Source organism: Leptinotarsa decemlineata, unplaced genomic scaffold, assembly GCF_025532065.1.
Source record: "Leptinotarsa decemlineata unplaced genomic scaffold, Ldec_3_MD MMD2_tig00000090_RagTag_RagTag, whole genome shotgun sequence".
In the NCBI taxonomy this organism is placed as follows: domain Eukaryota; kingdom Metazoa; phylum Arthropoda; class Insecta; order Coleoptera; family Chrysomelidae; genus Leptinotarsa; species Leptinotarsa decemlineata.
In genome coordinates, this window is record NW_027412541.1 from 1,486,257 (window position 1) to 1,500,142 (window position 13,886).

Consider the following 13,886-nt stretch of genomic DNA (forward strand, 5'->3'; position numbering starts at 1 on the left):
GAGTAATCCTCCATTGTGCAATTTGCAAAAAGATTATCAACCAACCGATAGCTATTTAATTCGTGACCACCACTAGCATGGACATTACCTACCTACTTTTGCAAATAATTACTGAAAGGTGATAATATTAATATATACGACTCAGTCGTTAATAGGAAATCACTTCCATTTCATGGCATAAAAGATTATAACCCATATTATAAATTTGCATTTCCCGAAAGTACTCTAATCGAACGCGGGAAGTAGGTATTGTCTGTCTCTAGCCTTAATTTTATATTTCATTCATCGACTCTCAGAGCCGCTGTGTCTATACTTTGTTTAACGTCCATGCTGGGACCGTCACGTGACTGTTATTAGGTTCTCGTTTTTATGTATACACATGTAGATGTAGAAGTATCGATGTTTTGATGTTGTGCTTATATTTTGAATGTTTCTGTGTGAATGTTTTAGTTTTATTTGGATTTTGGATTTGATTCTACTCTGTGATTCCTATTTTAAGTTGCTGCTATAGCGCCGGTAAGTGATAAATTGCATAGTTGTGTAATGAAATCTCAAATTATGTCACATGTTCTGAAACAATTGAGTAAGTTGAACAAAAATTTTAACAGATTTGTCAAGTGAATTTTATCGACTATTCTTATGATAATGTTAGTTCTGAGAATGAACAGAATTTCAGTGAAGCAAAGTGACATAACCTAAGTTTCAAGTTGAAAGTGAAATAGTATTTATTTAGCCAATGGGTACCCTGTGCGTATAATTGATTCACGGTTAATTTAAAAGATAGATAATGAAAAACAATAATAATACAGTCCCTACTGAATTATTAAACAAATTGTTTATGAATCAATCCAAAAATCATACCTATTTTGTTATAAGTAAGTAGGTACATACCAAGTTGATAAGAGTGACTTTGATATTTGCTCTCATAGTTTGTAGCTAAAATATATTCATTTGAGGTTTATTTTATAATTCATTATGTTGTGTGGGAGTTTAGATATAGGTATGTAATAAGTACTTTTTTCTGAACAGTGTTTGAATAATTATATTACCTATTCATCATGCGAGAAATGTGGTTATTATTATTTAGGAGAATGAAGTTTGTCGACGCAAGCTGAAATCAAGCGAGTAGTGCCCATTTATCGCGAGTTAAAAACTATACTTATTGATGACTTATAACAGGAATATTTTAAAATTATATTTAGTTGTGAAATGAGATGAGAGGTTGTTGAAAAATTTGTTTTCCGTTAACCAGCTGTCGACCCCTCAGAAGTCGCAACTTGTGCGTGATGAGGATCAACGAGGTCTAATCTTTGTACGTGTGATTCTTAGGATGTGATAGTAATATCATTGAATTTCATAACCAAAACTTTTAGTGCCGGAAAATATCTATAATCATATTAAGAAAAATTCCCAAGAACGAAATCATTTTTTGTTGAGATGACATTCGAACAGATAGAATCGAGGATTCTATATCGACATTCATATTTCCTAGTACAGATATGAAAAAAATGCTCTGTTTGCCGCAAAATGTATTTCGTTAGGTGCTTCGTTTATTTGCGTTTCAAAAACGCAGGTTCAATATTAACTTCACGGTTGAAGACAACTTAACTTCTTAATATTGAAGATTGTGTCCATTAATGCTAAAAATATATTTTCTGAACAAAATTCACATTCTTGTTCTTTAACAATCGGGTCAGCCGTTCCTGAGTCATTATCAGTTTTATATTAATTTCAGGAAACGATAAATATCATAATTAAAAAAAAAATGTATTCTGAACTTACTTCAATAGGAGATTACAGTCAATTCTGCACCTCACACCACTATGGCGTCATTAATAACATTGATTTTGACTGACACCATATGATATTATTAGTGTGTAGTTACCCACAACTTTTCATTCACAGTTAATGACGAGGGACAATCGAAAAGGGTTTAGAATGAGATTTGCAAACAGTGTTGCCAGATTGCAAATATGAAGAATTTTACCTGTATTTTGATGTTATCATTTTAAAAACACGATATATTATTGAAACATGTCGAATAAATGAGTCAGCATTCTACATAAATTCATTATATCTGCCAACGATCCCTATACAAGCATTAATACCGAAAAAAATGTGGAATAATAGTATAATATTATTCAGGAAAAATTCGTTTGTATCGAAACAGGTAAGTAGCGTATGGAAATTGGAAAATTAGTTTCTCGGTGATACTTTTATGACTTGTAAAAAGTATGTCATTTGAAATATCCTGCGTTGAACAATACCGAATGCCCAGAAAAGACTCATCCACAAAATATAAAATTTCCCACTTATCAAAAATAGTTTGTTGATGAGAATTTCAGAATATATTCTTCGAAAGTATCTATCGACGACGTGCTGAAACAGATTTGCGTACCATACGTTCCTTCGGTGCGAAAAAAAATTGTTCAAAATATTCGAAACTGAATTATTCAGAAAAGTCAAATTACTCACTTATCAGAAATAGTTTGTTATGAAAATTTCAGAATATATTCTTCGAAAGTATACCTATCGACGTGCTCAAACAGATTCGCGTACCATACGTTCCTTCGGTGCGAAAACAAATAGTTCCCTATTTTCGAAACTGAATTATTCAAAAAAGTCAAATTACTCACTTATCAAAAATAGTTTGTTGATGAAAATTTCAGAATATATTCTTCGAAAGTATATCTATCGACGTGCCCAAACAGATTTGCGTACCATACGTTCCTTCGGTGCGAAAAAAAAGTTCCGTATATTCGGGACCGAATTACTCAAAAAAGTCAAATTTCTCACTCATCAAAAATAATTTGTCAATGAAAATTTCAGAATATATTTGTTGAAAATATATCTATCGACGTGCCCGAACAGATTTGCTACCATACGTTCCTTTGGTGCGAAAAAAAAAGTTCCTTTTATTCAGAACTAAATTACTCATGAAAGTCGAATTTCTCACTTATCAAAAATAGTTTGTCGATGAAAATTTAAGAATTTATTTTTCGGAAGTATATCCATCGACGTGCCTAAACAGATTTGCGTAACCATACGTTCTTTCGGTGCGAAAAAAAAGTTCCGTATATTGGGAACTGAATTACTCAAAATAGTCAAATTTCTCACTTATCAAAAATAGTTTGTTGATGAAAATTTTAGAATATATTTTTCGAAAGAATATCTATCAACGTGCTCAAATAGATTTGCGTACCATACGTTCCTTCGGTGCGAAAAAAAATAGTTCCGTATATTCGGAACCGAATTACTCAGAAAAGTCAAATTTCTCACTTATCAAAAATAGTTTGTTAATGAAAACTCCAGAATATATTCTTCAAAATATATCTATTGATGTTCTCGAACAAATTTGCTTACCATACGTTCCTTTAGTGCGAAAAAAAATAGTTCCGTATATTCGGAACCAAATTACTCAGAAAAGTCAAATTTCTTGCTTATCGAAATTAGTTTGTCGATGAAAATTTCAGAATTTATTTTTCGGAAGTATATCTATCGACGTGCCCAAACAGATTTGCCTACCATACGTTCCTTCGATGCGAAAAAATAAGTTCCGTATATTCGGGACCGAATTACTCAAAAAAGTCAAATTTCTCACTTATTAAAAATAGTTTGTCGATGAAAATTTCAGAATATATTCGATGAAAGTATATCTATCGACGTGCCCGAACAGATTTGCGTACCATACGTTCCTTTGGTGCGAAAAAAAAAGTTCCTTTTATTCAGAACTAAATTACTCATGAAAGTCGAATTTCTCACTTATCAAAAATAGTTTGTCGATGAAAATTTTAGAATTCATTTTTCGGAAGTATATCTATCGACGTGCCCAAACAGATTTGCGTAACCATACGTTTCTTCGGTGCAAAAAATAAGTTCCATATATTGGAAACTGAATTACTCAAAATAGTCAAATTTCTCACTTATCAAAAATAGTTTGTTAATGAAAATTCCAGAATATATCCTTCAAAATATATCTATTGATGTGCCCAAACAGATTTGCGTACCATACGTTCCTTCGGTGCAAAAAAAAAGGTCCATATATTCGGGACCGAATTACTCAAAAAAGTCAAATTTCTCACTTATCAAAAACAGTTTGTTGATGGAAATTTCAGAATTTATTTTTCGGAAGTATATCTATCGACGTGCCCAAACAGATTTGCATACCATACGTTCCTTCGGTGCGAAAAAAAAAGTTCCGTATATTCGGGACCGAATTACTCAAAAAAGTCAAATTTCTCACTTATTGAAAATAGTTTGTCGATGAAAATTTCAGAATTTATTTTTCGGAAGTATATCTATCGACGTGCCCAAACATATTTGCGTAACCATACGTTCCTTCGGTGCGAAAAAAAAAAGTTCCGTATATTCGGAACCGAATTACTCAGAAAAGTCAAATTTCTCACTTATCAAAAATAGTTTGTTAATGAAAACTCCAGAATATATTCTTCAAAATATATCTATTGATGTGCTCGAACAAATTTGCTTACCATACGTTCCTTCAGTGCGAAAAAAATAGTTCCGTATATTCGGAACCAAATTACTCAGAAAAGTCAAATTTCTCGCTTATCGAAATTAGTTTGTCGATGAAAATTTCAGAATTTATTTTTCGGAAGTATATCTATCGACGTGCCCAAACAGATTTGCCTACCATACGTTCCTTCGGTGCGAAAAAAAAAGTTCCGTATATTCGGGACCGAATTACTCAAAAAAGTCAAATTTCTCACTTATTAAAAATAGTTTGTTGATGAAAATTTCAGAATATATTCGATGAAAGTATATCTATCGACGTGCCCGAACAGATTTGCGTACCATACGTTCCTTTGGTGTGAAAAAAAAGTTCCTTTTATTCGGAACTAAATTACTCATAAAAGTCGAATTTCTCACTTATCAAAAATAGTTTGTCGATGAAAATTTTAGAATTCATTTTTCGGAAGTATATCTATCGACGTGCCCAAACAGATTTGCGTAACCATACGTTCCTTCGGTGCGAAAAAATAAGTTCCATATATTGGAAACTGAATTACTCAAAATAGTCAAATTTCTCACTTATCAAAAATAGTTTGTTAATGAAAATTCCAGAATATATTTTTCAAAATATATCTATTGATGTGCTCGAACAAATTTGCTTACCATACGTCCCTTCAGTGCGAAAAAAAAAATAGTTCCGTATATTCGGAACTGAATTACTCAGAAAAGTCAAATTTCTCACTTATCAAAAATAGTTTGTTGATGGAAATTTCAGTACATATTCTTCGAAAGTATATCTATCGACGTGCCCAAACAGATTTGCGTACCATACGTTCCTTCGGTGCAAAAAAAAGGGCCATATATTCGGGACCGAATTACTCAAAAAAGTCAAATTTCTCACTTATCAAAAACAGTTTGTCGATGAAAATTTTAGAATATATTCGTTAAAAGTATATCTATCGACGTGCCCAAACAGATTTGCGTACCATACGTTTCTTTGGTGCGAAAAAAAAAAGTTCCTTTTATTCGGAACTAAATTACTCACAAAAGTCAAATTTCTCACTTATCAAAAATAGTTTGTCGATGAAAATTTCAGAATTTATTTTTCGGAAGTATATCTATCGACGTGCCCAAACAGATTTGCGTAACCATACGTTCCTTCGGTGCGAAAAAAAAAGTTCCGTATATTGGGAACTGAATTAGTCAAAATAGTCAAATTTCTCACTTATCAAAAGTGGAAGGTGATAGATTTCCTATGGCGGCAAATTATATTTCACGTGATCTGTATATGGATGATTATTGTTACAGTATAGATTCGGAAGGTGAAGCAATCAAACTCAGCCTCGGTATTAAAAAATATTCCTTTAGAGAAAAGAGCATCGGATACGGTTATTCTCAAAACGGACACAAAAATTTTAGGCATTCAGTTGGATCCAGAAAAAGACACTTTCAGTTTTGAGGTCAAAATACCAGAGTCAAAATGCACAAAATGAGCTATTTTGTTGGCGGTGGCAAAATGTTTTGATCCACTGGGATTATTAGCTCCATTCATTTTATATTTGAAGTCTTTGATTAAGGAGTTTTGGCTCTTGAAGATCGGCTGGGATGAAAACCCCCTGAGAGTATTGTAAAAAAATGACAAATTGTATGTTCACAATGGGGTGAGCTTATAGACTTCAAAGTTCCCCGACATCTAGGAGCGATCGGTAAACAACCTATTATTATTTTAGCATTCGCAGACGCAAGTACAACAGGTTACGGTGCGGTAGGTAGTATATTTGAGAACACTTTCATCTTTCGGGAAAAATGGTATTTGTGTTCAGCTGGTGTGTGCAAAATCCAAAGTTACTCCAACAAAGGCAATGACTATTTCTCGGCTGGAACTTCTTGCTAGTCATTTGTTGTGTAAATTAGTAAAACTAGTGGTGGAGACATATCAGGATCGTGTATTGATTTCTAAAATTTTGGCTTTCTCGGATTCTTGTACCGTAATTAGCTGGTTGAGAACATCATATTTAAAAGACACTTTTGTTGGAAATCGTATCTCACAAATCAAAGAGAATGTAAAAAATGCCCTTTGGCACCATATTGACGAATCCTGCGGAGGCCTATCGCGTGGTCTTACTCCCTCTCAATTGATGGATCACTCCATATGGCTCACCGGACCCTCATGGATTGGTCGTCCAGAGGACGAATGGCCTGATTTTTCAGAAAATGGGGTTGAGATTTCGCAAAAAAATGAAAAGTTAGAAACTTTAATTGTTGAAAGTGCGGACATTTACGATCCTTTTTTTAATATAATGGAGAGGATTTCCTCTTTTTCTAAAATTTTACGGATTACTGTTTTTGCTCTACGTTTCTGTAAAATACTTGCAAGAAGAAAATGTTTAATTTTAGCAAGTGAAATACAAAAGGCAGAAACACTTTTAGTCAAACTAGTACAAAACAGACATTTTAAGTCTGATTTGATGCTATTGAATGAAAATAAAAAATGCATTTTTGATAATGAGGTTAGACCCTTTTGTGCAAGATGGATTGCTTATGGTCGGGGGTCGAATTGGGAATTCTAACTTGGAATTCTCTAAAAGAAATCCTTATATATAACCGGCTAAATATGTTTTTACAGAAAGACTGGTGGATTATTATCATAAAATATATTTACATACGGGTGCCTATTTATTAGAAGCCATATTACGCCAAAAATATTGGATTTATGGCGGAAGAAATTTGATCAGAAGTCGTATTCATAAGTGTAATCGTTGTTTTAGGTTCAAACCTAAAATTTTAGAGCCATTGATGACTAGTTTACCTTCAGTATGGGTACAAGAAGCCAAAGCTTTCACTAACATTGGGGTGGACTATTTTGGCTGGTTAAAATTTCTTTCGGTAAGCGGAAAAATGCTTTAATATACAGAGTGGTCCAACGAAAAGTATGCACCTTGCTATTCTCCTTTTTTTGTAACTTAACGCAAAAATGCTCGAACAGGTCAATTTTGCTTTTGAGGGGGACACATTTTAGATGTATTTTTCTACCTGTGCCTTCAACCCCCCTAGCGAGGGTGAGTAACAACCCTAAAATTTTAAATGGGGTCGAGTGATATATCATTTGAAAGGGCACAAAATTATCTTTCCAATGATACCTACTTTGTTGTATTTCACTCAAACATGTAGGTATTATGAAGAAAAACAACTATAACCCAGTACTTTGAAATGTGTAATTGACTTAGTAGAATCCTACTTCAGGATTCTGAAAATGTGACCCATTTGCTTCCATACAATAACACAGATTTTGTTCAAATCTATTCTCAACATTCTGTAGCATATCAGGTGTTAAACTTCTGCACTCTGCTGTAATTCGTTGGCGAAGATCTTCTACGGACTCGGGCTGCGTAGCAAAACATTTATTTTTCACGTGTCCCCAAAGGAAAAAGTCTAAAGGCGATAAATCAGGTGACCTGGCAGGCCATTCGATGGGGCCTCTCCTTCCAATCCACTGTCCAGGAAACCGGTCATCTAAAAACTCTCTTACCGGAGCAACATAGTGAGGAGGTGCTCCATCTTGCTGGAAATGAAGCCGATCATCATTATGATTTTGGTCATTTTCAATTATTTCTGTTATGAGAGGATCAATTGTATCTTCAAGCATGTTCAGGTAGACCTCACCAGTTAAATTCCCAGGAATAAAAAGTGGCCCTACGATATGATTACCTAATATGCCACACCAGACATTGATTTTTTTGAGGGTACTGGGTATGGACCTCTCGGAATAAGTGTGGGTTACTGTCTTCCCAGTAACGGCAATTATGCCTACTCACAGCTCCATTAAAAAAAAATGTACTCTTATCGGAAAAGCACGTGTTGAGTGATAGGTGCGGATCATCAATTAGTAGCTGGCTCAGGTGTTCACAAAATTGCAGCCTTCTATCAGGATCATCTTCATTGAGTTCCTGTACTAATTTAATTTTGTACGGATGAAATTTATAGTCTTTTAATATCCGTATTATGGACGAACGGGAGACACCTGAGGCTGCAGCAAGCTGACGGGTACTTTGAGTATGATCCAATTCAACATGTGCCAAAACAGTGACTTTCACTGCTTCATTTCTGATCGGTTTCTAATCCGGTATCGACAAACTTTTGGACTAACTTGGCAACGTACGAATCATGCACATTTTTTCCGGGATGACTGTTATTAAAGAGGCGAGCAGTAAGTCTAGCACAACTATTATGTTGATAATAAAGTTTAACAATTTCAACTCGTTCAAGAATGGAATAAACCATTTTTACAGTAAAGTTGAAATAATTTCAAAAGCAACCGAACTGAATCAATGAACGTTTGCCTAAATTCTTTTTGTACACTTATCTGCTGTTGTTATTTGAACCAAAAAACGCACGAGAGAAATTGAGGAATGCAGTAGTGATAAAAATGCCGTTTTTTCCGCATTTTCATTAACACCAAAAATATCGAGTAAATGTTCTTGCTTTTTTTATAACTATTCAAGTAAATACAACAAATTATGTATAATTGGAAAGAGAATTTTGTGCCCTTTCAAATGATATATCACTCGACCCCACTTTCCATTTAAAATTTTAGGGTTGTTACTCACATTCGCTAAGGGGCTGAAGGCACAGGTAGAAAAATACATCTAAAATGTGTCCCCCTCAAAAGCAAAATTGACCTGTCCGAGCATTTTTGCGTTAAGTTGCAAAAAAAGAGGAGAAAAGCAAGGTGCATACTTTTCGTTGGACCACTCGTTATAAGGGTTATGTGAGTCTGTTCATTTGTATGTCTGTCAAGACAATACATTTGGAGCTGGTTAGCTCTTTGTCCACCGATCATTTTTTACAGGGATTCAAAAGATTTATATCTCGAAGAGGCCCAGTTCGTGCTCTATATTCGGATAGAGGTACCAATTTCGTCGGTGCTAAATCGGTTCTTGCCGATATCAATAACTTTGTTAATTCTCCAGAATATATTAGTGCGTTTGAAACGGAGCTCGGTGTTCACGGAATTGAGTGTCATTTCAATAGCCCTTTTGCACCCGAACAAGGAGGTTTATGGGAAAGCAATGTCAAGGCCGTCAAAAATCACATATACCGGGTCATCGGAGACCAATTACTAACATACGAAGAATTTTCAACATTGTTGACGGAAATTGAAGCACTTTCAAATTCACGGCCTTTGTGCTAGTTATCAGCGGATCCAACTGCTCCAGAGGCTTTAACTCCCGCACATTTTTGACATTGGCTCCTCTACGCGGCTTTCCTTCTGAAAAAGTCGATAATATTCCTATCAATCGGTTAGACAGATTTCAACTAGGTAGTTGATCGAATGGTTCAAGATTTTTGGAACCGTTGGAGGTTGGAATACTAATATCGCAGTAGGTACTGTTGTAATTTTGAAAACCGACAACGCGCCTCCATTGCATTGGCCGTTAGCCGTAGTTATCGCGGTTTACCCGGGTAACGACGGGGTTGTGCGTGACGTAACTTTAAAAACGAGCAAAGGCATTTTTACGCGACCGGTGCTAAAGTTGTGTCACTGCCCTCACAGTAAAAAGCCTGTTCATTCAATGGGAATTCAATTAGAAATTATTATTATTTTTTTTTTTTCTACAGATGGTCTGGAGATGGGTTTGATCTAGAGTGTAGATCTAAATGGTATCTATAATTTATTATTTATGGTTATTCAAACACCTGAGTGTTATTTTGTTTTTTTTCTTTCTTTACAAATTCGCTGAAAAATAAACGTTTTTCAGGGTCGGGGGTATGTTCTCGCCTTTCTTTTATTTTTAGTTAAGGACAGTCCGGCAACATTGTATTCTTCGGCTGACCAGAGAGTGGGAAAACAATTCAATAAGATTTATATTATCATCAATGCACATCGGGTGTATATTTTTCGGCGGTTTTCTTTATTTTTTATGAGTTATTGCAAAAGCTCGACAACGGTGCTAGGTTCGGTTAGCTGGTCCTTTTGATTTAAAGAAATTGTGGAATTGCTCATATTTCCTTATCCCAACTTTATATATATATATATATATATATATATATATATATATATATATATATATATATATATATATATATATATATATATATATATATATATATAGGTAGCTATAGCTGCCTACGTGGTGATGTTAGATGATGCCTGGGAATGCTGGGTCTTCTAATTGAAACCATAAATGTGCGGTTGGCTCCTGTTGGTGACACCGTGTATATGTGATGTTTTTTTTTTTCCATTTTTGGTAACCAGTTGTTGTCCACCTTTGCAATTGGCTGCACCGCGCTGATGAGGCCAATAGCCAGAAACACGTGTCCGCGGTTTGCCTCCATATTTCTTGAGTGTCATGTCCACGATTTCCTCCTTTTGATTTATATCATACACACTCAATAATATATATATCTCTGTATATATATATATATATATATATATATATATATATATATATATATATATATATATATATAATATATATATATATATATATATATATATATATACACATACACATACATACATACATACATACTACCTCAACCGTAACAAGAATATTTTGGCCAACATGCCAAATAATGGTAAATACAACGTTCTGTTCAGGTAATATTTCAAATATTCAATGTTCACTCTTTTATGAATGACAATCGTTCAGTTTTAGAATTATCCATATAAAACGACCAGTCAGAATATTTTGCTGCATTATTCAATAACCGAAGTCAGTACTACTTGAAGTTGGATGTATGTATGAAGTCGAAGCTCAAAACCACAGTAATTAGTCAAAGATCATAATCCAAGTGAAACTTCGGAAAGATTCCACACGTTTAGACATTTTCTGCAAAACACTAGTGTGCTGCGTGTTGCACACACACCGATTTTGGCCGGCCAGTATGAAATCGGCCGATATTTTATTGGTAGCGGGTGCTTGCACACTCACCGAATTTTTATCGGTCAAACAATCAGTTGCTTTGTTGTCGTAAATAGCACGCACTACCAAAACGAAGTTTTGTAGTGCGTGCTACAATTTCACCAAGCATTCGAGACTGGAATGGTCGGTAAAAACCGGTGAGTATGCAAGAGTGTGTTTAGTCATGTACGCCACTACTTCCCGGTACTGCCGGCGATACAGTGGCAGTGGACGGCTGCTCACCGGTATTTTACCGGCGACGATCACCGATCGGCGTGTGTGCCAGGTCCCGTTCCCACATGTGGCTCACTATTGGAATTTGGACGACCGGTACAAAGTCGGCCGTCCAAAATCGGTGTGTGTGCAACTAGCGTTACGGATTTGAAAATGTAAAATATACCTATGATAAGAAAATTTTTTGGCACTGACTATCTTACGCTGAATAATATTCGATGGGTTGCTGTGGTCTTATTTTCTCAGTAATTAGTATGATGCAATGTTGATAAAAGTATGTGAAGATCCTGCTACTTATATATCTATAAGAGATTTGTTGTTTGTTTAAATTTGTTTGAAAATACTTATTATTTATATTTAAAGCTATTGCTAAGTATTTTTTTGTTTTGTTTAGAACGATTATTTTCGGTTTTTGTGAAAAATAGAATGTATTATTCACTTCAATATGTTGAACATTTATTTAGATGAAGTTACAATTAATGTTTTTCCATTATTGTCTACACTTCTAATTTATTGTAAACTATCCAATATTATGTCAGATTATGATACATACCTATCCGGATATATAAATATTGATAATGATATTGATTCATTATGGTATTATATTATTTTATTCATTTAAATGTTCAACTGAAATGTCATACCAACGATGTAATCAAACTAAAAATTAAAATTTGAAAAGAATGGAAAAAATGTATGTTAATCAGATCTGTTCAAATACGTGAATAGACATACTTTCGAAGACTGTACTCTGAAAATTTTATTAACAACCTTTTTCCAAGTGAGAAATTTGACTATTTTGAATAATTTGGTTTCGAATATACGGAATTATTTTTTTTTTCGCACCGAAGCAACGTATGGTACGCAAATCTGTTTGAGCACGTCGATAGATATACTTTCGAAAAATATATTCTGAAATTTGCAATAACAAACTATTTTTGATAAGTCAGAAATTTGACTTTTTTGAGTAATTAAGTTCCGAATATATGGAAAAATATTTTTTCGCACCGAAGGAACGTATGGTACATAAATTTGTTCGAGCACATCGATAGATATACTTTTGAAGAATATATTCTGGAATTTTCTTCAACAAACTATTTTTGATACTTAAGTGAGAAATTTGACTTTTCTGAGTAATTCAGTTCCGAATATACAGAAAAATTTTTTTCCGCACCGAAGGAACGTATGGTACGCAAATTTGTTTCACCACATCGATAGACATACTTCCGAAGAATATATTCTGAAATTTTCATCGACAAACTATTTTTGATAAGTGAGAAACTTGACTTTTCTGAGTAATTCAGTTCCGAATATAGAGAACAATTTTTTTTCGCACCGAAGGAACGTATGGTACGCAAATTTGTTTAGGCACATCGATAGATATACTTCCGAAGAATATATTCTGATATTTTCATCGAAAAACTATTTTTGATAAGTGAGAAATTTGAATTTTCTGAGTAATTGAGTCCCGAATATACGGAACTATTTTGTTTCGCGCCGAAAGAACGTATGGTATGCAAATATGTTCGAACACATCAATAGATATACTTCTGAAGAATATATTCTGGAATTTTCATCAACAAGCTATTTTTGATAAGTGAGAAATTGGACTTTTTTAGTAATTCAGTTCCGAATATACGGAACTTTTTTTTTCGCACCGAAGGAACGTATGGTACGCAAATATGTTTGAGCACGTCGATAGATATACTTTCGAAGAATATGTTCTGAAATTTTCATCAACAAACTATTTTTGATAAGTGAGAAATTGGACTTTTTTAGTAATTCAGTTCCGAATATACGGAATTTTTTTTTTCGCTCCGAAGGAACGTATGGTACGCAAATATGTTTGAGCACGTCGATAGATTTACTTTCGAAGAATATGTTCTGAAATTTTCATCAACAAACTATTTTTGATAAGTGAGAAATTTGACTTTTTTAAGTAATTGAGTTCGGAAGATACGGAACTTTTTTTTTCGCACCCAAAGAACGTATGGTACTCAAATATGTTTGGGCACGTCGATAGATATACTTTCGAAGAGGATATTCTGAAATTTTCAGCGACATACTATTTTTGATAAGTGAGAAATTTCATATTTTGTAGATGAGTCTTTCCTGGGCATTCGGTATTGTTCAACGCAGGATATTTCAAATGACATACTTTTTACAAGTCATAAAAGTTTTACCGAGAAACCAATTTTCCAGTTCCCATAGTCTGTTTCGGTACAAATGAATTTTTCCTGAATAATAATATACTCTTATTTTACATTTTTTTTCTAT

General features: G+C 34.0%; 1 protein-coding gene across 2 annotated transcripts in view; it reads left to right on the plus strand.

Annotated features, from left to right (window-relative positions):
• Positions 1 to 351: 351 nt before the first annotated feature.
• The window catches only part of LOC111514388 (very long chain fatty acid elongase AAEL008004), a 201,237-nt gene continuing 187,702 nt past the window's right edge, over positions 352 to 13,886 (plus strand). Inside the window, exon 1 of one of the 2 annotated variants that reach the window (XM_074172314.1) lies at positions 352 to 516. The gene's annotated coding sequence lies outside the window, so the exon portion shown is untranslated. The remainder of the gene's footprint in view (positions 517 to 13,886) is intronic. The other variant, XM_074172312.1, reaches the window with a different exon arrangement.